The 26201-nt window shown below is 41.0% G+C and overlaps 1 protein-coding gene across 5 annotated transcripts in view; it reads left to right on the forward strand.

The window, feature by feature from the left end:
* The window catches only part of MSANTD2 (Myb/SANT DNA binding domain containing 2), a 137214-nt gene that overhangs the window by 89468 nt on the left and 21545 nt on the right, over positions 1–26201 (forward strand). For 2 of the 5 annotated variants that reach the window (XR_003852084.1, XR_003852085.1), the window contains exon 5: positions 24849–24963. The exons of the other annotated variants lie outside the window; for them this stretch is intronic. The gene's annotated coding sequence lies outside the window, so the exon portion shown is untranslated. The remainder of the gene's footprint in view (positions 1–24848; positions 24964–26201) is intronic. 5 annotated transcript variants of the gene reach the window in all.

A 26201-nucleotide genomic window follows, 5' to 3' on the forward strand; every position in this document is an offset into this window, starting at 1 on the left:
CCTGTGCAGGCAAATGCCACTTCTACCACATAAGTGGGGGGATTTTAAAAGGCTTGCGTGCCATTGCCAGTTTTCTTAGTTTGTTCCCTGACCCCCCAATTTACTAGCCTCCCTTCCCTCGTTAACCTCGACCTTTAAAACCCCACTGATCTGCCTAGATTTTTTTATTTTATAACTTGCACATAATCCATTGCAGAAGTAAAGTTACGTGGCAGGGGACCCCAGCACGCCCCAGTGCATGTAAGTATTTACACACAAATTTCATGTTAAAATCCCGGAATGTCCACGCCTCGCCCAGACCTTGCCCACGCCCCTCCCGTTTTGGAAACTATTGATTTGTGTGCGAAGCAGAACATACACTCATATCCGAGCGGCTTTTAAAACCCGCTCAGTGCACGCCGGCCTGTCATATTTGCACATCCCCGAATTGATGTGTGCGTCGGGATTTTAAAATCACCTTTTAGTCTTTCCTCATTGGCCTTATCCTCCCTAAGTATCCCTTTAACCCCTCAGTCACTTAATGGTCCAGTCGACTCCCTTGCAGGCTTCCTGCTTCGGATATATTTTAAAAGGTTGTTATTAGGAGCTTTTGCCTCTATAGCCAACTTCTTTTCAAATTCTCTCTTAGCCAGACTTATCAATGTTTACATTTAACTTGCCAATGCTTATGCTTCTTCCAGTTTTTGAAAGAAGTTGTTTTGGCTAAAATAGCCTCTTTGACCTTGCCTCTTAATCATGCCAGCAATCGTTTGGCCTTCCTTCCATCTTTGCTAATGCATAGAATACAAAAGAACATAAGACTTGCCATACTGGGTCAGATCAAAAATCCATCAAGCCCAGTATATTGTTTTCAAAAATGGCCAATCCAGAATACAAGTACCTGGCAGGATCACAAAAGGTAGATAGATTACAAGAAGTTTATCCCAAGAATAAGCAGTTGATTTCTGCAACTCTGCCTTAATAATATTAATGGACTTTTCCAGGAACTTGTTCAAAACTCTTTTAAACACAGCTTCATAATAGCTTTCACCACATCCTCTGGCAAGAAATTCCAGATCTTAATTATGCGTTGAGTAAAAAAAATATTTTTTCTTATTAGTTTTAAATGTATTACCTAGTAACTTATTTTGTCCCCTTTGGTCTTTGTACTTTTCGAAAAAGTAAACTGATTAACGTTTTCTCATTCCATACTACTCATTATATTATAGACTTCTCTTATATTTCCCATCAGCCTTCTGTTCCTCTTTAGCCCTTTCTTTATTTATTTCTATGTATTTATTTATTTTGTTTGTGTACCGATATTCTGGTTACAGTCATACCAATTTACATCCCCTTTATCATTTTGGTCGCCCTTCTCTGTACATTTTCTAATTCTGCTATATATGTTTGAGATGTGGTGACCAGAACTGTACACAGTACTCAAGATGATGGAATGATACAGAGGTATTATGATATTCTCTGTTTTATTCTCCACTCCTTTCCTAATAATTCCTAGCATTCTATTTGCTTCCTTGGATGCTGCTACACACTGAACAGAAGATTTAAATGTATTTTCAACTATGACATCTACATCAGTTTCCTAATATGGAACCTCTCATTGTATAGCCATAATTTGGCTCTCTCTTCCCTAAGTGCATCACTTTGCACTTAAAAAGAACTAAGAACATAAGACTTGCCATACTGGATCAGACAAGGGTCCATCAAGCCCAGTATCCTGTTACCAACAGTGGCGAAGCCATGTTGCAAGTACCTGGCAGGATCCTAAGGGGTAGATAGATTCTAAGCTGCTTACCTCAAGAATAAGCAGTGGATTTCTGCAATTCTACCTTAATAATGGTTAATGGACTTTTCCTAGTAACTTCATTGTGTGTCTCCTCATCTTTGTACTTTTCAAAAGAATAAAGAACTGATTAATGTTTACTGATTCCACTCATTATTTTATAGATCTCTATCATATCTCCCCTCAGCCTTCTCTTTAAGCTGAAGAGCCTTTCTTCATAGGGGAATTGTTCCATCCCCTTTATTATCTTGGTCACCCCTTTTCTGTACCTTTTCTAATTCTGCTATATCTTTCTTGAGTTGTGGTGACCAGAACTGCACACAATACTCAAGATGAGGTCTCACCATGGAGCGATACAGAGGCATTAGATATTTTTTGTTTTATTCTCCATTCCTTTCCTTTCCTATTAATACCTAGCTTTCTGTTTGTTTTCTTGGCTGCTGCACCTTGAACAGAACATTTCAATGTACTTTCAATGATGACATACAGATCCTTTTCCTGAGTAGTGACTCCTAATGTGAAACCTTGTATAATTTGGGTTACTCTTCCCTAAGTGCGTTACTTTGCACTTGTACACATTAACTTTCATTTGCCATTTGCATGCCCAGTCTCCCAGTTTTGCAAACTCTTCTTGCAATTTCTCACAATCCTCTTGCGATTTAACAGCTTTAAATAATTTTGTGTTAACTGCAAATTTGATCACCTCACTTGTCATTCCCATTTCCAGGTCGTTTATAAATATATTAAAAAGCAGTGTTCCCAGAACAAATCCCTGGAGCACTCACTATTCATGAGGGACTTTGTCAAAAGCTTTCTGGAAATCCAGATACATTATATCAGTTGGCTCACCTTTATCCACATATTTATTTACGCACTCAAAAAAAAATGTAGGAAATTTGTGAGGCAAGACTTCCCCTGGCTAAATCTGTTGGCTTTGTCCCATTAAACTTTACTTATCTATATGTTCAGCAGTTTGTTCTTTATGATAGTTTCTACCATTTTGCCTCTCACAGATGTCAGACTCACTGGTCTGTAATTTCCTGGATCACCCCTTGATCTCTTTTTAACAATTGACGTTACATTGGCAAACCTCCGATTTGCCAATGAAGTTATTGCTAGTTTACAAATTTCCAATAGCAGGTTCACAATTTCATTTCTTAGTTCTTTCAGCACTCTGGGATGTATAATATCTGGTCCAGGTGATTTGCTACTCTTTAATTTGTCAATTTGCCCTAGTACATCTTCCAAGTTCACTGAGATTTGTTTCAGTTCCTCTGAATTATCACCTTTGAATATCTTTTCTAGCATGAGTATATCTCTTATATCTTTGTCAGTGAATACCAAAGCAAAGAATTTATCTAATTGTTCTGCTATGGCTTTGTATTCTCTAAATGCTTTTTTTCACCCCTTGCTCATCTAAAGATCCTACTGACTCCCTTGCAGATTTTATTTTTTTTTTACCTCAAATGTACCTGAAAAAAGTTTTATTATGAGCTTTGGCTTCCATGGCAAGTTTCTTTTCAAATTCTCTTTCAATGCTTTGCATCTGGCTTGCCAGTGCTTATAATGTTTCCTGTTTCTTCATTCAGATATCTTTTCTATTTCTTGAAAGATGTTTTTTTTTTAGATATTATAGCCTCTCTCATCTCACCTTTCAACCAATCCTGAGGTCATTTAGCCTTCTTTCCACCTTTTCTAAAGTGTGGAATACATCTGGTCTGGGCTTCCAAGATATTATTTTTAAACAACATCCATGCCTGAGCTAAACTCTTAAACTTTGCAGTTGTTCCTTTCAGTTTTCCTAACCATTTTCCTCATTTTATCATAGTCACCTTTTTTAAAGTTAAATGCTGTCGTAGTAGTTTTTTTTTGCACTCCCTCCAGTTAAGTCAAATTTGATACTGTTGTGATCACTATTGCCAGTTGGCTCCAACACTATTACCTCTTGCTCCAAATTCTGTGTTCCACTAAGGACTAAGTCTAAAATAATTTTCCCTCTTGATGGTTCTTGTACCAGCTGCTCCATAAAGCAGTCTTTTATTTCATCTAGGAACTTTACTTCTCTAGCATGTCCTGATGTAACAGTCATCCAGTTAATACTGGGGTAATTGAAATCACCCATTATTAGTGTGCTGCTAATTTTGTTAACTTTCCTTATTTCTTTTAGCATTTCATTGTCTGTTAATTCATTCTGGCCAGGTGGATGGTAATATACCTCCACTGCTAATTTATTCCCTTTTCACCTGGAATTTCTATCCATAAAGAATCAGCATTACATTTTGTTCCTGTAGAACTTTTATCCTGTTTGACTCAATGCTCTCTCAATTTGATCCATCCTGTCATTTCATTATAATTTGTACCCTGGTATCACAGTGTCCCATTATTTATCCTTCTTCCACGAGGTCTCTGAGATGCCATTTATATTTACCTCTTCATCCAATGCTATACATTCTAACTCTCTCATCTTATTTTTCAGACTTCTAGCATTTATTTATTTATTGCTTTTTTTTATACCGACGTTCATTTGCACATCACATCGGTTTACAGAGAACTGAATAGGAACAAACAAAGGTATCAGAATAGAAGTTACATTTGTATATAGACATTTAAAAGTATGCTTTTTTTGTATTAACAACCTACTCATCATTTGTCAGGAGTATTTTGGAATCTTTCTGCAATTTATTTAAAGGCACCTGGTCCCCTTTGGCATTTATTAACCCTTCTATTGGGATGCCCTTTTTTCCCTGTTCTCTTAGTATCCTTCAAAGATACATCATTCCAAACCATGCGATTCTGAGCAACTGTCTGTTTTCCCTCATCATCTAGTTTAAATGTTGCTCTATATCCCTTTTAAAGGCTAGTGCCAGCAGCCTGGTTCCACTCTGGTTAAGGTGGAGCCCATCCTTCTGGAAAAGGCCCCCCTGTCCCCAAAATGAAGCCCAGCTCCTAACAAATATAAAACCCTCTTCCTTACACCATCGTCTCATCCATGCATTAAGACTCTGGAGCTCTTCCTGCCTTTGGGGGTCCTACACATTAAAGTGGGAGCATTTCTGAGAATGCTACCCTGGAGGTTCTGGATTTCAGCTTTCTACCTAAAACCCTAAATTTGGCTTCCAGAACCTCCCTCTTGCACTTTGCTATGTCGTTGGTACCCATATGTACCAAGACAGCCATCACCTCCCCAGTACTATCTAAAATCCTATCTGTGTGATGCGTGAGGTCTTGCCACCTTCGCACTAGGCAGGCAAGTTACCAGGTGTTCTTCACGTCCAATAGCCACCCAGCTATGAACTTCCTAGTAATTGAATCACCAGCTATAACAGCCATCCTAACCTTTCACTCCTGGGCATGTTCCTCTGGAGACCTATCCTCGGTGCAAAAGGAAATTACATCACCTTGAGGGCAGGCCTAGCTACAGGATTGCATCCTGCCTCATCAAGCTGCTGATCTCCTTCCAGGTGACCTTGGTCCTTCAAAGCAGCACAAGGGCTACCAGATTAGAGGGTCTTCTATATACCTTTTTATCTCCCTTAGGTCCTTCAGGTCTGCCACTCTAGCCTCCAGAGATCGGACTCTGAGCTCTTTGCACTTAGGGAACAGATATGACCTCTCACCAGCTGGGAGATAATCATACATGTGGCACTCAGTGCAAAAGACTGGAAAACCTCCCTCTTGCTGCTGGACTACTTCCTGCATCATCATTTTGTTGATTTGTTATCGATATAAAATTCCAATGGAGCAGATATATAAAGCTGACCTAAAATACATTTAGTCTATGGATTTATTTTATATTTATCTGGCGATGACTCTCAAAACACTACAGTTAATCTACCTACATCTTCCTACGGTAATTACCCAACTTTTGACTTTTGTTTTGAATTATATTCCTTATGTATAAAATCTGTAGCAAATTGCTCCTACCAAACCCAATTTAGCATGTAAAATCAAAACATATAAAAACTGGTAAGGTCTGGTAAACAGTTAAGGTATAGCAAGGTAAACAAATAGAGTATAGTAAGAAGGTTTGAGATGTGCATGCTTCCGGTCCTCGTCTGCTGCAAGGGGTGCAGGGCATCTGGAAGCTGGGGCCATGGAGTTCAAAGCCTAGATTGCTCACTCTAAGCTCTGGAATACTCTCCTGGGGGCTGCTGGGAGCCGTATGCAGATGAGCCTTCCAGTCCACAATAAATTTCATTTTCCATTTGCATGCCCAGTCTCCCAATTTTGCAATGTCCTCTTGCAATTTCTCACAATCCTCTTGTGATTTAACAACTTTGAATAATTTTGTGTCATCGGCAAATTTGATCACCTCATTTGTTGTTCCCAATTAGAGGTCATTTATAAATATATTAAAAAGCAGTGATCCCAGAACAGATCCCTGGGATCACTGCAGAAGAATATCAGCACACAGCACTTTTTTTTACAACACGTGTGTTTTTTTTTAGTTTATTATTTTAACTCATGACTAACATAATAGAAATACACAGAGCATGAGAATTATACTTGTAAATAAAGTATGATACATGTATAAAAGGAAAAGACTTATCACACTCATCAAATAATATTTATGAAATGATGTAACCGAACCTTAATGGCACTTGTTAGAATGTACTACCTGACACATTTACCAATTTAAATTTATGTGCCTGTATGTAAACCGTTGTGATGGTATATAACTTAACGACGGTATAGAAAAGATTTTAAATAAATAAATAAATATTCACCTTTCTCCATTGGGAAAATTTAACATTTAGCCCTACTCTCTGTTTTCTATCTTTTAACAAGTTGGCAGTCCTCAATAGGACACTGCCCCCATCCCATGACTTTTCAATTTCCTAAGAAGTCTTTCATGAGGGACTTTGTCAAATGGATTTTGGAAATCCAGATATACTATATCAACTGACTCACCTTTATCTTTGTTTATTTATACCTTCAAAAAATGTAGCAAATTGGTGAGGCAAGACTTCCTTTGGCTAAATCCATGTTGGCTTTGTCCCATTAAACTATGCTTATCTATGTGTTCATCAATTTTGTTCCTTATGATACTTTATGGCACAGATGTCAGACTCACTGTTCTGTAGTTTCCTGGATCATCCCTTGATCCTTTTTTTAAAAATTGGCATTATATTGGCAATCCTTCAGTCTTCTGGTATCATAGCTGATGTTACTGATAATTTACAAATTTTGAATAGCAGGTCTGCAATTTCATTTCTCAGTTCTTTCAGCACTATATACGTATACCAGGTAATTTGCTACTCTTTAGTTTGTCAATTTTCCCTAATATATCTTCCAAGTTCATAGAGATTTGTTTCAGTTCCTCTGAATCATCACCTTTGAATATCATTTCTGGTATGGGTATATTTCTCAAAAACTAAACAACCAGTGTGCTGTCCAAGAAGCGAATGTACAAGCACAAAGAAGGACAAAGGATAAACCAAAATCACTCCTGCTGGGGCAGAAAAATTGGCATCTCCTGGTCCATTCATGGAAGCCCCACTGGACTCTGGCTTGGGCCAGGGCCTCTAGACTTAGTGGGCAAAGAAGGCAGACTCTCCCGCACCAAATGCCGCATGCCGCTAGCCCACTGGGAACCAGACTTATGGCTTGCCAAAGAGGTGCATTCCACTTCCAGGGCAACTAAGGGGTTAATTGGCTAAAAGCATCCGCTGCCCCTCAGCTTTGCCAGGGCAAAAAATTTGAAGCGTCCCACTTCTGTCAGGGAAGCCCCACATGTGACTGGTTGGGACTAGAGCTGTCATATATGGCGGATAGTGAGACTTAACTCTTCCAGACCTTATCCATTTCCAGATCTCATTGGAAAAACTTATCAAATGGCCGGAGGTTTCACTGGAAATTTGAATGAGGCCAGACTAATTCCATTAGCCAACCGGTAGTTCCATAAACCTGGATAAAACTTTCGGTGTCCCTGAATTACAGTTTCAACTTTTCAATACCACCCAGCAAGGGGTTCCAGCATATTATTGTTGGTATGGGTCTTTTGAAAACTCACCGGAACCAGTCATTCTGCATGCTAAGCAGAGTGAGCTGTCTCTGAGCATGAAGAAGTGGACTTTACTGGTATTGTTACAGGTCAATAGCTGGCACCTACAGATTCCAAGTGCAACCTGTTGAGACACAACTGTCAGCCATGTGGGGCACTCTTCTGGATATACAGATCGGCATAGAAGCAGAGCACCTCACATTGGTCTAGGGCAGTGTTTCCCAACCTTTTCAAGCCCTAGGCACACCTACATTAACAAAAATTTTGTGTGACACACCTACTTCCATGGAGCAGGCAATGCAGACATGTAGAGGATTCATATGATCAGAAGAATAGCTAGGGAAGCACTGAAAGACCTGCCAATCTCTTTGAAATGTTAAAATAAAAAGGGGCAGGGAGGGTCCAAGACACACATGATCCACACTGAGGACCAGTTCTGTCTACATATAAGTGCAAGAGGAAGGGGAAGTCAGTGTGGCACAGGTAGCCAGCTGAGTTAGTTACCTTGGCTGCCACGTGTGGCTGCCAGAGCTCCTCCACTGCTGCTGCTCCCAACACTTAGAATAAGTCATATTGAGTGCTCAGTGCATGTTCTGCCTGTCTCATAAAGCCTAGGGGTAAGACAGAGGCTGGAAGGACACAAAGGAGAAAGCTCAGAAGGCAAAGATATGTGTGCCAAACAAAGCAGGGCTCTGCATGATGGAAGGAGAGGCATGCGTGACTCTACATGTTCTAAGAAAGGAGCTTCTACATATTTAAGAACCATTGCTGGTGTCTCTTGTTGCTGTGAGGTGCTGAGAGCAAAGCCCAGGTGCTGGTCTGGATCTGAGAATCAGGCAGTGGTGACTTTTCCATGGTACATCTGATCAGATCTGAAGGTACATTGGTTGGGAAACACTGATCTAGGGCCAAGCTATGTGGACACACCTTGCCAGCATGGAGGGTCTCAATAACCGGTGCATGGAAATTCCTCCAGATACAAGAGGGGTACTTCATCCCGTTTTGAGTCCTCAGTGTCCAGATACCCCTGCCGGCCATGGAGGGGTGCTATTCCTGGTGCACAGAGCTTTTGCTGTACACAAGTGGGACACTTCATCCCAGTTTGGCACCCCTGCTGGCCAAGGCGGCGTGCTATAGGAGATACATGTTGCTCTTGGTTGCTGATCCATAAAAGGTGATAGCCCATTTCAGATTATCTCTCGTAAGTAGTGTCACTACACAATACAGTTTCTTTGCATTGTTGGGTAAAGTTCAAAATGTAAGTTGCATTGGTGCAAAAACCCTTAAGATTGCCCTGTTCCCCCTTGAATCGCTCTGGAGGTAACAAGTTAGGGGTTGGGCCTCTATAAGTTGATATTTCTGCTCAGTTCTTGGCATTTTGGATCAGACAGTGTACATGCTGTTTCTACCTTCTGCAGTTCTTCGACTTCTTTCTTGAGGGTGTGTACTTCTTGTACTAAGTATTGAAGCTGCTCTGCTGTAATCACGATTAGAAAGAGGGAAAATAAAGACTGTCTTTAGCTTCAGCAGTTCCTTAACAGGGTTAAAGTCTCTTCCTTGCACTACATGAGAACTGAATTTCCCAGCTTAGTTAAGGGTGTGATCCACTCTAGCAATGTTATGGCTGATTACATAAAAGAAAAAGCACGAAAAGGGGGGGGGGGGGATCTCCTAGTTCCAATGAGCTCTGACTGAATGAAAATTTTTCCCTCTCTTCGGGTGTCTAAAAAAATGAATTTGCAGCTCCTGCCAGTAGAAAAAAAATCTTAAACTGTTGGGTCGTACCAAGTAGGCTGCCACAATTTAACAGGGTCTAACAAAACACACAATAGCTGTGCTTTTAATTGATGCTCTTTAATGCAGTGAATAAAAAGAACAAAACATGTGCTTCTTGACTTATAGTCTGCTGGGAAACAACCATAGAATTAAGAGAAGGAGTAGCCCCTTATTGGGTAAATTGAAAAGAGAAACTCAGTTCAGCTCACAAATGCCTCGACGCAACTTGGTTCCAACTCAGCAATAAGGGCTTAGGAGATGTTGTACTAGCAGAGAACTCTCTGCTGGCTAGCACTTAAGAACAGCTGGGTGAATAGGGTGGGTTTACCTATAGCCAATGGGACCCTGGCTGGGCATAGCCCAACCCACAGTATCTGGGAAGATGACAATAGTACAGCTTCCCCAGTTCCTCATGGGGAAAATAGTTCAGATCTATAGTATGTCCACTACCTCCAAGGTTAGCGGTTAAAAACCCACACATCCTTACACTGGGGCAGAGATCTCATGTGCTGCTTAGGTGCTCTTCTCAGAGCCTCTTCTGGCTCTCTTTCCTTCTGTGCCATGCTCAACCCCTGGTCTGTGATGGATTTGGAGGCTGGTGCCACAGCAGAGTGTTTTCCCAGCAGATTTGAAGGTAAATGATGAAGCCGAGGTCTCGCATGACTGATGCTTCTTATGATGCCAGGAACCTGAATAGGCAATCCTCTTTCCTTCAAACCATCAGAAGTCACCACCTTGGTCTCCCTCCTCTTCATCAGGGCCCTGGCTGTAACCTGCTATAGTTGGGTGAGAAGGACTTTACAGGGATTCTTTCATATCCGGACTTGCCACAGCATATATCTCCTCCAGAGGGTTTCATTTCTCACTTTCTAAACAAGCTGACAAAGACATTATCTATTAACCTGAGAAAAGAGCAGGACCTGAGAATGGATGTTTTTTTGTTACTATGATTTCTGCAGCCTCCCACAAAGTTGGTATCTATCTCGTTTCATGGCCTCCTGAAAGATCACTTGATGTGGCAGGCTCCTATGTCATGCCTTCCATAGCCAGAGAAATTGACTTGATGTATAGAATCCAAGCAGCTCCAGGGTGTGGTGAAGTCTGTGTTGAAGTGAGCAAAATGCTTACCTGAGCATTCCAGCAGGCCTCTTGGGAAGGATCCAAAGGCATTGGATGGCTTTGGAAAGAAAATATTTCAGGGATCTGTGGCTCACCAGCTATTTATGATGTAGTATCAGCATGAAGGCTTGATGAATTTGAAACCTCTAACAGATGCAGCAGACCCTAGTCAGGTGGAGTTACGGCATGCCATATAGGAGTACAGAAAGCACCTCATCACATTCACATATGAGGACTTCCGTGTTGCAGCCAGAACCTTGGCAATATCTTTAGGAGCCAAGATGCTCACATGGTTAGGGGTGAACAGGCTCCGGGGGGATGTTCAAAACTGTGTGCCAGATTGTCATGGTTACTGAGTTCTGGGTACACCTCCCCAAGAGCTGTGTGGGGACCGCAAGGCAGGGCACTAGGCTAGACAAGGGCTGGTCTTCCGCCTAGCCTGCCTCCTTCTCCACAGATTGACCCTTGGGTTCTGGGGGGCCAGTAGGTCTTTGCTGCAGCAGCAGTACATCATGGTGAGTCCAGACAGGCTGGATCAGGACTGCATCGGCTGGAGTAAGGCTGGGCAGGCTGGTACAGCTACTGGAGCAGGACACTGAGCTGGGGCTGGGACTGAACACAAATGTTCAAGGCAAACTACTGAGCACGGAGAGACAAAGGCAAGACAGGATATTGGACAGGAACTGGAAGTAGATACGGGCTGGGGCCAAGACAAGGTAGTGGCAAGACAGAGAGTGAATACCAAGAACAGGACTGGACTGGGCATGGCAAGACAAGACCAAAACAGAGACAGGTCAAGACAGAGTAGGGCAGGACTGGACAAGGACTAGGCAAGACAACAAAGAACATAGAAGCCCGAAGTCAGCAAGACTGGAGGTCCGAAGGCTGCTAGACAAAGGCCTGGAGGCCATTAAACAAGGTAAGGCCTAGATAGGCTGCAAGACAAGGGGCAAAGAACAAGAAGATCTGGAGGCCACAAGGCAAGGTAAGGCCTAGATAGGCTGCAAGACAAGGAGCAAGGAACAAAAAGGCCCAGAGGTCACATGGCAAGGTAAGGCCTAGATCAGCCACAAGACAAAGAACAAGAGAGCAGAAGGCTTGGATGCCACAAGGCAAGGTGGCCAGGTTCGAAAGCCAAGGGTGACTCCATCTAGAGCCAAGGGTGAGGCATCTGGGTTCTGGCAAGGCAGAGTTTAGAATCATTTAGGTTTGTTTCCTTTGATAATGCTGTAGTAATACCTTGTTTTCGCAATTCATTTAAAATTTTCATTCTTTTAACTAATGACCCAATTCCAGCTATATGCCAAGAAATTACTTTACAGTTTACCTTTTGCATAAACACCCAGTTTACTTTCCCACTTACTATTGTACATAGTGCCCAGTGCTCCCCATGTTAAGCACCAACCCATAGAAACCAATTGCTGCCAGCCACAAGTTCCCTTTTTAATAGCCTTGTCCCTGAATGTAAAACTGTTTCTTCCACCCTACCCCAATATCTCTTACTCCATTTCTCTTCCCCCTGTAGCTACAGTCTTATCTCTCAACCAAGGGAGCCAAGACTCTTCCATTCCTCAACTCACAATCATCCCTAGCAATACTAGTCACAACTCATTCAGGTGCCATCTCTATTCAAACAAATTAATACGCCATCATTTAATCCCACACTTAAATTCACACACAGCCATCAAACATCCTCTTAATTCTACTTATATTCACTCACTGCTTTCACTCTTCACGCATATCTAAATTCAAAGTTGTAGTAAGATGCATAAAAGGTTCCATAAAGTAAGAGCAGTCCCTGCTCTTGCAGTTTTCCTTGGGGTAAATTAAACCTCATAATAGAAAAATGATCTCCATCAGGGTCCTCTCCAAAACTTCTTAAAGTTGAAGTTTGATTTGAACAGTTTAAAGATAGACAAAACTGAGCCTCTCTTCAAAAGATATATTAGCAGCCTCAGTAAACCGATATCAAGCTGATTCTCTTAAATCACTGAACGCATTAAACTGGAACTTCAACAGCAAAATTTAAATTTAAATATGCTGCTCTACCCTTTTGGCCAAATTCAATCGTTGTCCTGCTGCATATATTTATTTATTTATTTAAAAGAAATATATACCACTGTAGATGATATTCAAAGTGGTTTACAATAAAACAAACATCAAGTAAAAAAAAAAAATGTAAACATGGCCTAATCTGGTTCATGTTACGGCGACATGGTTCATTGAGTCTCATAATTGGGATACAGCCATCCTTGGCTATAACTTATGGAAGGACAGAGAGGACAGAAAAGGGGAAGGAGTAGCTCTTCATGTCAAAAACAATATCCAAGCAACTGAAATACCAGGGATGTGAGGTAGAGAAGAAGCATTATGGCCTGTCCTAAAAAAAAAAAAAAAAAAAAAAGATGGTGGTGCTTCCATTTATATCGATGTGTCTACAGTCTTCCAGCTCAGCAGAACAGCTGGACAGAGATCTGGTCGAAGACATTCAAAAGATGGGAAAGAAGGGAGAAATGTTGCTCGCTGAAGATTTTGATCTGCCGGATGTGAATTGGAGTATCCTTTCTGCGGAATCTACAAGAAGTAGAGAGATAGTGGATGCCCTTCAAGGGGCTCTGCTCAAACAAATGGTAATGGAACCCACAAAGGAGGGTGTGATACTCAACCTAGAGCTCACAAATGGGGATAATATCTCTAATGTCCGCGTAGGTACCCGCCACCATACCAGTAATCATCAGATGGTATGGTTTGAAATCACAAATAAGATACAGAGAAGACACATGAAGATCCAATTTCAAAAATAGGGAATTTGTCAAAATGGGGATGTTCCTGGTAGAAGAACTGGAAGACTTGGAGAAAATAGGCGAGGTAGGCCAAATTTAAAGGAGTTATTAATAAGGCAACAAATATGTTAGAAAAGTAAACTAAAGTAAGAGGAAAATGAAACTAATCTGGTTCTCAAAGGAGATGACTGAAAAATAAAGACAAAAAGAACAGCATTCAAGAAGTTTAAAGATCCTAAAAAGAGAAACGGGGAAGAATATCTGGTGAAACTGAGGGAGATAAAGAAAGAAATCAGGAAAGTAAAAGGTGAAGCAGAAAAAAGGATTGCTAAAGAGGTAAAGCAAGGTGATAAAACATTTTTCAGATATATCAGAGAAAGAAGGGAGGTCCAAAATGGTATAGTGAAATTGAAAGGTGACAAGGAACAATTTGAGGAGAGAGACAAAGAAATGCCAGAAATATTAAACAAATACTTCAGTTCAGTGTTCACTAAAGAAGGACCATTGCTGATTAACAAGAACATAGGGGTGGAGGTGACGAAACTCTGTTTACCGAAGAGAATGTATTGGAAGAGCTAGGAAAACTGAAAGTGAACAAGCACTTGAGGCCAGATGAGGTATATCCTAGGATACTTAGGGAGCTCAAAGATATGCTAGCGGGTCTACTGAAAGACCTATTCAGTAGATCCCTGAAAACGGGAGTTGTGCTGCAAGATTGAAGAAAAGTGGTGGGTGGTCCCTCTTCACAAGAAAAGGCTGAAAACTACAGGCTGGTTAGCCTTCCCTCGGTGGTGTGAAAATTAATGGAGTCTCTGCTGAAGGAGAGGATAGTCAGCTATCTACAATCCGGTGGGTTCCTGGACCCAAGGAAGCATGGATTCACCAGGGTAAGGTCCTGTCAGATAAATCTGATTAATTTTTATGATTGGCTGTCTAGAGAATTGGATCAGAGAAGAGCACTCAATGTGATTTACTTGGATTTCAGCAAAGCTTTTGATACGGTCCCACATAGGCTTGTGAATAAAATAAGAAGCTTGGGAGTCTGCGTCAAGGTAGTGGAGTGGATTACAAACTGATTGACTGACAGGAGACAGCATGTAATGGTAAAAGGAACCTCTCTAAAGAGACAACAGTGTTAAGAGGAGTACCTCAGTTTTTGGTTTTTGGGACTTGTTCTGTTCAATATCTTTGTGAGAAACGTTGCGGAAGGGATAGAAGGTAAAATTTGTATATTAGCAGATAAGATCTGCAATAGAATGGACAAGCCTGAAGGGGTAGAGAGAATAAAAAGTGATTTAAGGGGGGAGGAAGTGATCGCAGCACCCCAGATGGCAGCTTAAAATAGAACTCCCAACCTTGCAGAGCTAAATCCTGTTTAAAAATTAACCAGCCATGATTAAGGTGCATTTAACCTGATATATAACTGCAGTGGGAGGCTTTGGCTTGTCAGCCCAAGCATAAATTGGCAGACTTAAAGCAATTTGTCTATACGAAATTAGTTGGCGCTGAGGGCAAGTTGGAGAGCATGGCTGGGCCTGGATGTAGACCCCAAGCACATGGTGAAAGAGCAGATGCTGGCGAGTAGTGAGCTTTCTACCTGTTAAGAATTCCGCAAGTGGTTTTGTGAGTTGCGCGCCAATATAAAACTCAAACGGAAAATATTAGCCTTGATGTTCGATTTTAAGGAGGAAATGGCCAAAATTGAGAGGAGAGTGGAGGCACTAAAGGAGACACTACAGACCCTGTGGGGCCAGTGTCAGGAGATATCAACCGAGCAACTGGCACTTCAAGAAAAGATAGAGGTCCTGGAAAATTGATTTCGCAGATGCAACCTTTGCTTCAGGGGGGGTGCCAGGGACCCCCAAGTATGAGGACTGCAAAAAAGTAATGTCCAGCATTTGCAAAGCCATATTGAATTTTGATGAGACTGTGGAGGGTGAGAAGGAGTTTACAACTGAGCTATAGCGGGCGCACTGGGTCATTGGCTTAGTAACAAATCATGAGACATAGTTAAGGTTTTCCATAATTTTGTGCTGAAAAATAAGATCTTTATGGCAGCAAGGAAATAAAGCTTGTAGCAGTGAAAAGGCAACCAGATATCAATCTTTGCTAACCTATCTCCTTTTACCCTCTGCAAGTGTCAGGAAATGATGGAGGGTGGCCATCATACGTCTTATATGGTACCGCTGGCTCTACCCATTTGGGTTTTCCTCAACTAATGGCATGTTTGCCAGAGTCAAAACGCCAGCGGAAGCAGAGGTCAACCTCAAAGGAGCAAGTTTGAGTATACAATGTGTGATCAAACCTAATACCATCAATGCAGTGCCCCGTGATGACTGACCACTATGGCAAAGAGTTGGTAAAAGGGGAAAACACTTGCAGTCAGGATGTTCTGCCTCATCCAGACACACTATAATTTGAAGAGGGGTAGTCACATCTGCTGGTACAAGAATACACCATCTTATAATGTGGCTACTACAGGAAATGCTTACTGTTTTTATGGAGTTAAATAAGACTGCTGGGTCATCAAATTTTATTATTTTTTTATTAATGCATTACCTCGGTGTTGAATATTGGCTGCTTTGTTCTTGTCTGAGGAGAATGCATTAATATGCCCTTACATGGTTTTACTTTTTTATCCTGTTATGCTCTGCCAGGGTTTGGGCAAATCTGAGGTTTATCTCTCTGTAGAGTACTGCCACTTCCTATAGATGTTTAGACTCTTTACATTAAAGGATAGTACTCTGAACTTAGACACTGCAAGCATAATACAAATATGTAACTAAACATTTGTTGTGTATCTTCTTCCACTATGAGGAGGGTATGTATGGTGGGGAGAGGCAGATTGTACATTACAAAGTATGGAAATTGGATGGTGGTGGGGGAATGGGAGGTTTGAAAAAGTACATCGTATATCTATAGTGGGGGGAGTGGACTTTGGGGGGGGGAGGGAGTAGAGCTATTGCTTGTATAGGAGGGAGGTGTGCCTTATGTGGGAAGGGCATTGAGGGTGGAAGGAGGGAGATATACAACAGATGTTTATAAATTCTGGAATTTGTTGCCAGAGGATGTGGTTAGTGCAGTTAGTATAGCTGTGTTTAAAAAAGGATTGGATAAGTTCTTGGAGGAGAAGTCCATTACCTGCTATTAATTAAGTTGACTTAAAAAATAGCTACTGCTATTACTAGCAACAGTAACATGGAATAGACTTAGTTTTCGGATACTTGCCAGGTTCTTATGGCCTGGATTGGCCACTGTTGGAAACAGGATGCTGGGCTTGATGGACCCTTGGTCTGTCCCGGTATGGCATGTTCTTATGTTCTTATATTTGTATTATGCTTGCAATGTCTGAGTTCAGAGTTCTATCCTTTAACATAAAGGGTCTAAACTCCTATATTTATTTATTTATAAACTTTTTTTGTACAGATATTCGTGGCGACATCATATCAGTTTACATTGTAACAACAGGGAGGAAATTACATTGAACAGGGAAGGGGCTACAAAGGATATATAGGAACATTAAGCTTAGCGGAGGAAAGGTATGAGAACTAAACAACAACATCAATCAGCTAAATAATAATAAGGCAAATAGATACTCATCTGTAGCTATAACTGGAATCACAATCACCAGAAGGAATAATAGTAAATGTAATTACAACTACAATCACAGAACAGTCTCTAACAACAAGTTGTAACAGAGAAATGTACGGAGTACATCAAAGAGCTGGCAGGTAAAGAGAAGGGAGGCAAGGCTGAGGTTATTGGGGGTACGCCTGTTTGAATAGCCAGGTCTTGAGATTAGCTCGGAATTTGGAGGGACAAGTTTCGAGCCATAGGTTAGCGGATAGGGAGTTCCAATGGGTGGGACCAACTATGGAAATAGCTCGTCCCTTGTGGATGTGAGGTGAGCGTGTTTTAGGGTAGGCACATGAAGAGTCCCATTCTTGGAGGCTCTAGTGAATTGCTTCGAGCGTTTGGGTTGGAATGGTTCTTCAAGCCAACTGGAATTGTGAATGTGTATGGCTTTGTGGACCATGGTGAGGATTTTATAGACGATACGGGAAGTGATAGGGAGCCAGTGCAAGTCTTTGAGGATGGGAGTGATATGGTCATATTTAAGGGCATTGGATATAGTTCATGCTATTGTATTCTGCAGGAGCTGAAGTGGTTTTAAACAGATGGAGGGGAGGCCTAGAAAGAGTGAGTTGCAGTAGTCAAGTTTTGAAGCGAGGGTGGCTTGTATGACCGTTCTGAAGTCGCTGGTATGCAGTAGAGGTTTTAGTTTTTTCATGACATTGAGTCTAAAGTAGCCTTCCTTGAGGATTTTATTGATGGGTTTTTTTGGGTTCAATTGCTAGTCAAGTTGCACCCCAAGGTTTCGTGCGCAGGGCTGCATAAGGTGGGAATTAAAGGCAGGATCATTTGCAAGGTTGGGATTGGGGGGAATATGTTGTCATATGAGGAGCAGTTCTGTTTTTGAGGAGTTAAGGGCGAGGTGGAGATTGGAGAGTAGGGTATTTATGGAGGCAAGGCAGTTCTTCCAGAATTCAAGGGCATTGGTGAGGGAGTCGTGAACAGGAATGATTTGAACATCATCTGCGTAAAGGTAGAACTTGAGGCCAAGATCTGTTAGGAGATGGCAAAGGGTGGATGAGAGGGAGGAGTCTTGGGGAACTCCTTGGGGAAAGGGCTTGGAAGGAGGATTTGGCATTGCCTATTTTAACAGAGTATTGTCTGTTAGAGAGATAGGAGGTGAACCAGTTAAGAGCAGCACCTGAGAGGCAATGTTGGTGAGACGGGAGAGGAGTTGGGTATGGCTTACGGTATCGAATGCAGCAGAGATGTCCAGGAGGGTAAGGATGGTCCATTCCTCTGATGAGGTGATCAGAGAGGGAGAGTAGCAGGGTTTCTGTATTAAGGTGTTTACGAAAGCCGAATTGTGAGGGGTGGAGTATGTTATTTTCTTCAAGGTAATTCTATAAGAAGCGGCAGTTCTATAGAGAGATAGCTCACTTACCCTCTTCAATAGTGCTGACCCAGGAAACACATTTGAAAAAGAGATACGAGTACTCGATGTGCTCAAAAGACTTTTCACATAGGTTTTTTGCAGCTGTCTCTAAATATGGGAAATATACAGAAATGAGAATTCTTTTTGCCAAAGATTTTCTTTTTGAGTCTGTAATGCATCACTGTGACCCTGAAGGGTGGCTCGTCCTAGTTCAAATCTGAGTAGGTTCAGCGATATACACTATAGTGAGTCTGTATGATCCGAATTCAGATCAAGGGACCTTTCTGGGTTCGTTAACAAAGGTCTTGGAGTTAAAGGCTGAGTGGTATCTTATTGTAGGAAGGGACTTTAATATGACACGTACCCCTGCTGTAGATAATTCACTGGAAAGAGGGCGTACTACAGAGCTACAGAGAGACTAGCTTAAATCCTTTTTGGATAGATGTGACTTGGTAGATATCTGAAGATTGTTACCCCTCTGATAGAGATTTATTTTTTTAATTTATATTTTATTAAATTTTCTTCATTTACAATAAATGAAAAGAAAATCACGGTCCATATAACAATTCAAAGGTAATCATACAGTCTTACCCAACCATGAACTAGTCCACATTGATGGGAGACTCAAAAATAAAGAATTCAAAATAAAAACAAAAAGGAAAAAGTAAATTGCAAAAGGGGAATATACTATTAAATTATTCTACCAAGGTACAACACTTATCCCACTGTTTTATGTCTGATAAAAGTTTTGAGATGGCTGGGATCCATGAACACAAAACTATTCTTTTGATAATTAACTAGGCACTTGGAAGGGTTTAAAAAAAAAAAGTGGCTCCCAATGCCAAAACCCTTTTCCTAAGCAATAAGAATTGTTTCCTATGAAATTGTATTGCCCTAGTCACATCAGGAAAACCACAAAAAACGAAAATCCTTATTCTTACAGGTCTTTTGAAATACAATATCTATGTTGTTGATAACAAAAGGAAACCAACAATGTGACTTGCACACGTATGTCATCAATTGATGACTCCAAAAATTCTGAATGAGGGGAACTTTCCAAAACGAGTATCCATACCGCCTTCAGAAGAAGCACCAATCTTCCTATTCTTAGAAACATAAAAAATCTTTGATAAAATCGGCATTGTGTCTTAAGGACACAACAAGATTTCAATTAAATATTTTTTAAATAACTCGTATTCTGATAATTTAGAGACAAGAAAATTCAAAAACCGAAGATTCTTAATCCTTGACTGATTCTCCAAGGTCTCTGATTGATTATGTATTTGCAAGTTATCTTTAACTGGCGCTGCTGCAGTTGCCTGCAGTGTTGAAATTTGACAGCCTATAGAATGAAATAAACTATCAAAGGAGTCCAGTTTCATGTCTTATTCTTGCAACTTAACTGTAGTATCTTCAGTAATCTTTTGCAGTTGTGATATAGTTGAAGACATAACCTTCTCCACTTTATAGACCAATTTCCATATATCAATAAAGGGTAATGTTTCATGGTTCTTTATCCATCTCAGGCATAACATGAAGCAATAAGATTGAAGGTAGTGGGGCCCTTCCATTAGCGTCTGCTATGGCTTTGTCAACCCTAAGTGCCCCTTTTACTTGATCATCTAATGGTCCAACTGACTCCCTTGCAGGCTTTTTACCTTGAATGTACCTGAAAAAGATTTTAATGTGTTTTTGTTTCCATGGCAAGTATCTTCTTAAATTCTTTCATTGTCTTCCTTATCAGTGTTATGTATCTGACTTGCCAATGCTTTTGCTATTTCCTGTTGCCAATGCTTTTGCTATTTCCTGTTTTCTTCATTCATATCCCTTTCCCATTTCTTGAAAGAAGTTCTTTTAGCTATAGCCTCTCTCACTTCACCTTTTAACCATGTCGGTAGTCATTTAGCCTTCCTTCCACCTTTTCTAATGTGTGGAATACATCTTGTCTGTGCTTCAAAGATGGTGTTTTTAAACAACATCCATGCCTGAGCTAAACTTTTAACCTTTGTAGTTGCTCCTTTCAGTTTTTTCCTAACCATTTACCCCATTTGATCATAGTCACCTCTTTGAAAGTTAAATGCTATCATAGTAGATTTTTTTTTCCCACTCCCGCTAGTTAAGTCAAATTTGATGATAATGTGATCACTATTGCCAAGTGGCTCCAACATTGTTACCTCTTGCACCAAATCCTGTGTTCCACTAAGGATTAGGTCTAAAATAGTTTCCCATCTTGTTTGTTCTTGTACCAGCTGCTCCATGAAGCAATCATTTATTTCATCTAGGAACTTTACTTCTCTAGAATATCCTGATGTAACATTCACCCAGTCAATACTGGGTAATTGAAATCACCCATTTATTTTATTTTATTTATTTATTTATTTATTTATTTACATCTTTTTACTATACTGACGTTCAAGACAAAGATTCTTATCACAATGGTTTACATCGAACCCAAACCCATTATTACTGTGCTGCAGATTTTGTGAGCTTCCATAATTTCTTTCATTGTCTCTTAGTTTCTTCTGGTCAGGTAGATGTTAAAACACCCCTCTACTATTTTAGTCCTTTTTTCACCTGGAATTTCTATCCATAAAGATTCAACATTGCATTTTGTTTCCTACAGAACTTTTATCCTGTTTGACTCAATGCTCTCTTTCACATATAGCGCAACCCCTCTACCAATTTGATCTATCCTATTATTTCAATATAATTTGAAACCAGGTATCACAGTGTCCCATTGGTTATCCTCCTTCCACCAGGTCTCTGAGATGCCAATCATCTCTACCTATTCATCCAATACTATTCACTCTAACTCTTCCATCTTATTTTTTAGACATCTAGCATTTGTATACAGACATTTCAAAGTATGTTTTTTGTTTGTATTAACAACCTGCTCATCAATTGACAGAGGTAATTTGGGATCTTTCTGTACTTTACTTAAAGGCACCTCTACGGGGTTGCCCTATTTTCCCTGTTCTGTTAGTATCCTTCAAAGATAAATCATTTCGAACCATGTGCTTCTTGAGCAACTGTCTGTTTTCCCCATCATCTAGTTTAAAAGCTGCGCTATCTCTTTTTTAAAGGTTAGTGCCAGCAGCCTGGTTTCACTCTGGTTAAGGGGGGGAGCTCATCCTTTTGGAAAAGGTCCCCGCTTCCCCAGATTGAAGCCTGGTTCCTAGCAAACCTAAAACCCTCTTCCTTTCATCATTGTCTCAACCATTCATTCGGGCCGATGCAATATTGGCACGCATTAAAGGGCACTCATAATTGAGCACTTGCCGATCCACCTCTCCGGGGTGGATCGGCAAGCCCATTTTACCACGGCAAGCCCATTTTACCACGGCAGCCCATTTGCTAAATGCAAATGGGCTGCCGTGGTAAAAAGGAGGTACTAGGGGAAATTCCGCACCCCTAGCGCCTCCGCGCCTCCTTGTTTTTATAACCTGACTGCTAGCACACTCTTTTTTGTGTTAAATTTTTTTGGGGGGACATTTTTCATTTCTTAGTTCCACTGATTTAAGATCGCCACGATATTAAGTCAGAGGAAGTACAGAAAAGCAGTATTTTCTGTACACTTTTTGGACTCCAAGACTTAACACCAGCTACAGAGCTAGCGTTAAGTTTTAAGAGTAAAAATGTGTGCCTCTGGCACAGATATTTTTTTTTTATTTTTTTTTTGCATGGAGGGGGAATCAATAATAGCTTCATCAACATGCATGTGATGAGCGCTATTACCCTCACACGCGTTTGGACGTGCTAACCCCCTTTTTTGCATTGAGGTATATGGACGTGCACTTTCAATCTTGGGTTAAACCATGCGCTGCAGCCAACGCATGGTATAGCATCAGCCTGAATGGTGCTCTGCCTGCCTCTGGGATCCTGCACTTGGCATGGGGAACATTTCTGAGAATGCTGCCCTGGATGTTCTGGGTTTCAGCTTTCTACCTAAAACCCTAAATTTGGCTTCCAGAACCTCCCTCCTACACTTTCCTATGTCATTGGTACCCACATGTACCCATGACATGTGGCTTCTCCCCCGCTCTGTCTAATACCTATTTGTGTCATGTATGGATTGTGCCAACTTCGCACCAGGCAGGCAGATCACCAAGCGATCCTCACATCCACCAGCCATCAACCTTCGTAATAATTAAATCATCAACTATAACGGCTGTCCTAACCCTTCCCTCTGGGCACCTGCCTCTGGAGACCTATCCTCACTGTGAAAAGGATACATCACCTTGACAGCAGGTTCTAGCTACATGATTGCCTTCTGCCCCATCAAGCTGATTCTTTCCTTCCAGGTGACCTTTCTCCTTCAAATCAGCACAGGGCTACCTGGTTGGAAGTGGGACTTCTCTACTATGTCCCTAAAGGTCTCCTTTATATACCTCTTTCTGTCACTTAGCTCTTCCTGGTCTGCCACTTTAGCATCCAGATATTGGACTTGTTCTCTGAGGGCTTGGAGCTCTTTGTACTTAATGCACACATACATCCTCTCGCTAGCTGGGAGATAATCATACATGAGGCACTCAGTGCAAAAGACTAGAAAGCCTCCCTCTTGCTGGACTACTTCCTGCATCGTAATTTTGTTGATTTGTTATCGATTTAAAATTTTTATTGGAATAGGGATGTAAAGCTAATCTAAAGTACTTTTAGTCTATGGATTTATTTTATATTTTTCTGGCACTGACCCTCAAAACGCTACAATTAATCTACCTAGATCATCCTAGTTACCTAACTTATTGACTCTTGGTTTGAATTCAATTCCTTATGTATATAATCTGTAGCAAATTACTCCTGCCAAACACAATTACCATGTAAAATCAAAACATATAAAACCAGATAAGGTCTTGTAAACAGATAAGTTTTAGCAAGGTAAATGGATAGAGTATAGTAAGGAAGTTTGAGGTGCGCGCACCTACAGCACAGGCTTCCGATCCTCTCCTACTGTGGGGTTGTGGGGCCTCTGGACGTTGGGGCTGTGGAGTTTGAAGTTTGAATCACTTGCTGTGACCTCTTGAGTCCTCTCCCAGGGGCTTCTGGGTAGGATATGCAGATGAGCCTTCCGGTTAAACACAATTTGATTGTAAGGAATTGCAGGAGAATTTTGTGAGACTGGAGTATTGAGCATGTAAATGGCAGAAGAAATTCATTGCAGATGAGTGCAAAGTAATGAACATTGGGAAAAATAATCCTATATACAGTATACTAGGTTCCACTTTGGGAGTTACCACACAGGAATAGGACTTTGGGGATATTGTGAAATGCACATTGAAATCAGTGTTCACAATGTGTTTCAGTAGGCGAGAAGGCAAGTAGAATATTAGGAATTATTCAGAAAGGAATAAAAAATCTCAAAAAAGATATAGAAATAGAAAAAGTACAGAGAAGGGCAGCAAATATGATTATGGAACTAGATCAGCTCACTTAATTACAAAGGCTAAACAGGACTCTTTAACTTGGAAAAAGAGACAACTAAGAAGGAATATGATAGTGGTTTATAAAATTGTGTGGTATGGAACTGGTTAATAGGGAATGATATATACTAACAAATAGGACTAGGAGATGCTCCCTGAAACTAAAAGTAGAAGATTTAAAACACATTTTTTCAGTCATCCCACAGTTATGATATGGAAATGGTTACCAGAAAATATGGTTAATGCTGAGTTTAAAAAAAAGTTTGGATGAGTTTTTGGAGGATAGTTCCATAAATTTAAGCCAGATGAACTTTGGCTTCTCCACTTCTTAATTTTTGAGGAGAGCAACATGAACAGACTTTCATATTGGGATTTGCCAGATACTTCCAGGAGACCCAGACTGACCATTGCTGGAAATAAGAAATGCCATCAAGCCCAGCTTGTTATGTTCTTATATGAGATCTAAGTGTGATCATATCCGTTAAGTGTGTAGAATACTGTAGAAAGACATGGGTAAAAGCCAGGATAATGACTACCAGTCAAAAAGAATGATACTGCCTTTGGTCAGATCATTGGTAAGTGTCATTCTGGAGTATTATGTGTATCCCCAAAAAGTTAAAAAGGTCAGAATAGACTCAGTCCAGGAAAGGGCTACACAGTGATTCTGAATCTGCACCATAAGCCCTAAGACTTCTGGTCCTAAATACATTTAGTCTAGACTCTAGTGTAGGAGGGACAGTGGGGTGGGGGAGAGGTGAATTTGTTAGAGACCTTCAAATAGAAACACAGAATATGATGGCAAATAAAGACATCAAGGTTCATTAAGTTTGCCGATCTCCTTTCCTGCTGTTATGCCAGTTGATCTTTGACCTCTCACTTCTTCATAACTGGGAATCCTCTATGCTTGTCCCATGCTACCTTGAATTCCATCATTGTTTTTGTCTTCACTGCCTCCCCTCAGGAGGCTATTCCAGGCATCCACCACCCTTTCCATGAAGAAATATTTCCGATGTTACTCCTGAATTGATTCCCCTGGAGCATCATACTGTGACCTCTTGTTCTATCCTCTGAAAAAGGTTTGCTGCTTTTGCATTATTTGAAGATATTTGAATATGTCTCTATCATGTTGCTCTTTTGTGACTGGAAAGCATTATATAAATGTGTTAATAAATATATATCTTCCATCACTATGCTCCTTGATGGTGTATTTATATTCTTTGAGGACAAGCAGGATGGCAGTCCTCACAAGTGGGTGATAGAGCCCAGTCCCAAAACTTTAATGTCAAAGTTTGTAGAACTTTAACCATGCCCTACTGAGCACATGCAGTATGGCATGATACTACCATCATGTTTTCAGTGGAGCCTATCAATCATGGATCTTCCCTCTCCTGCTTACCACAGATATTCCATCCTAAAACTGGCACGAATCAATCATTTTAGGGCCCTGCAGTCCAGTTTCTCCCCATAGGGTTCTCTAGAAATGTGTTTTGATCAATTTTGTGAGTTTACATTCCTTTTTGCATCCTAATTGTGCACCGACTGCATTTTTTGATTAAGCTTTTTAGCTTTTTTTGTCTGGTCATGGCTAAGCCTGCCAACAATGCCCCTGGTATGACAGAATCATGTCTATCACAGGTCACCATGATAAATATGTCCTGTGCTTCAGGGCTGTGCATAATCGCCTAGGATGTTATCATTATGCAGTCATAATCTTGACTAGAGCTATTGGAGAAGCACTTCAGGCAGCACATGACTGGCCCATTGGAGGCATCAACATTGATGGACCCAGAAGCTGCACTGGATGCTGGTGATGCATCGATATCGGGAGGGCATCAACCCTGCTAAACATTGAGCTTCAGAAAGACTAGCATCTGCCTCTTCCCACCCAAAGAATTTGAAGGATTCAACCACTGTGGTTCTGTCATCAAGGAGTTCCAAGCATTGGGTGTTCCAAGGACCCAGGATAGAACTTCCTGTAACTCAGGACTGCCTTTGTATGTCCTCTAGCCAGAATTTCCTGTGGTGCTGGCTGATGTCACAACCTCCAGTATTATATAATGAAGTCTCTTACTACCAGCCAGCATCTCAGCAACAGGTCTCCTAGTGCCCTTGCGTTCCAGTGCGTGTGGCTGTCCTTGTCTCTTTCTTGTCTCTTGCCTTGTTCTGTGTTCCTTATCTTGATTCTTTGTGTTATCCTAACTCCTCTGTGCTCTGTTCCTTGTCCAGTTCCTTGCCTGTCTGCCCTTGTTCCTAGCCCTGCTTGTTTCCTTCCTTGCTTGTCTTGTTGGCCTAGTCTGCCCTCTTTGTCTTGGAG

The sequence above is a fragment of the Rhinatrema bivittatum genome, chromosome 12, assembly GCF_901001135.1.
Source record: "Rhinatrema bivittatum chromosome 12, aRhiBiv1.1, whole genome shotgun sequence".
In the NCBI taxonomy this organism is placed as follows: domain Eukaryota; kingdom Metazoa; phylum Chordata; class Amphibia; order Gymnophiona; family Rhinatrematidae; genus Rhinatrema; species Rhinatrema bivittatum.